Raw genomic sequence first — 1,166 nt, 5'->3', positions numbered from 1 at the left:
TCCTCCTAGTCCCCCTCCGCCCCTCCCTCTATTTCTACGGTGCGAGGACGCACCTTCCGGGAGGGGCGAGTAATGTAACGCCCCTGTGTCCTTATTTGGTTGTTCCTGTCCTCATTATTAGTTAATTACCTTGATTGTGCTCACCTGTCTGCCCCTCGTTATCCACCCTATATTAGTTCCTGCCTCCTGTAGTTTAGTTTGTCGGTTATTGTGAATGTTACCCCGAGTGTGTGTCTCATCTACCCGAATCTGCCTTGTTGTCTCTACATTAAATATCCTTGTCGTCCTCGTCATCCTGCCTGCCTCCACACACCTTGACCGTGACAATTTTATGGTGTCCATTACACGTTACATGTACTTATTATTATAATAACAGTTAATTATGCATAATTACATGCAAGTAACCCAAATCCTAACCCTAACCATATAATAAGTACATGTAGTTAATTAATATTACTCACTACTTATATGTATAATTACACTATAACAAGGACACCTTAAAATAAAGTGTAACCAAAAAAAAAGTATTGTATGATGAAGAAATACAATAGTTCAGTGAGATGTACGAGTGGTTTGTGTTTACATGAGTGTACAAGAGTTTGAGTTCATGTGTCTTTGTGTGTGTGTGTGAGAGAGAGAGAGAGAGAATACATGGGCGCAGTACTGTGGACACTACACTGGTCGACTTTCCCTCTTTTTGTGGCAGGCATTAATGTACCTTGCCGCTAGTGAAATGCAGTCTCTTTTTTCACCAAGCAAATATTAAACTTGTTATATATTAAGTATTGAAGTTGGGTCAAATAATTTCAAATTTGGGAAATATCTGTTTTTGAATTTCATTATAGTTGGAGCAGGTGGTTATGAAGTGTAGCTCTGTTTATATTTCTCCTTGGTTACGACACAGGCATAACCTGCTCTCTCTGGGTAGCCAGCTCTGTCTGTATCTGCCTCTCTCTATAGCCAGGCTGTGGTCGCTGAGTCTGTACCTTGTCGTGTTTTTTCTCAGTTTGTGATCTCTGACAGTGCTTAGATATTCTGCTGTTGTGTAATCTCTCCTTAGGGCCAAATAACATTGTAGTTTACTTTGATTTTGTGTGTTTTTTTTTTTTTCTGCATGAATCATTTGGTTGGGCCGAATTCTGTGGATGAAGGTGTCAGTGTCCTGA

Source organism: Sinocyclocheilus rhinocerous, unplaced genomic scaffold (genome assembly GCF_001515625.1).
Source record: "Sinocyclocheilus rhinocerous isolate Xijiao unplaced genomic scaffold, SAMN03320098_v1.1 scaffold887, whole genome shotgun sequence".
NCBI lineage: Eukaryota > Metazoa > Chordata > Actinopteri > Cypriniformes > Cyprinidae > Sinocyclocheilus > Sinocyclocheilus rhinocerous.
Note: the sequence above shows the minus strand (reverse complement) of the source record.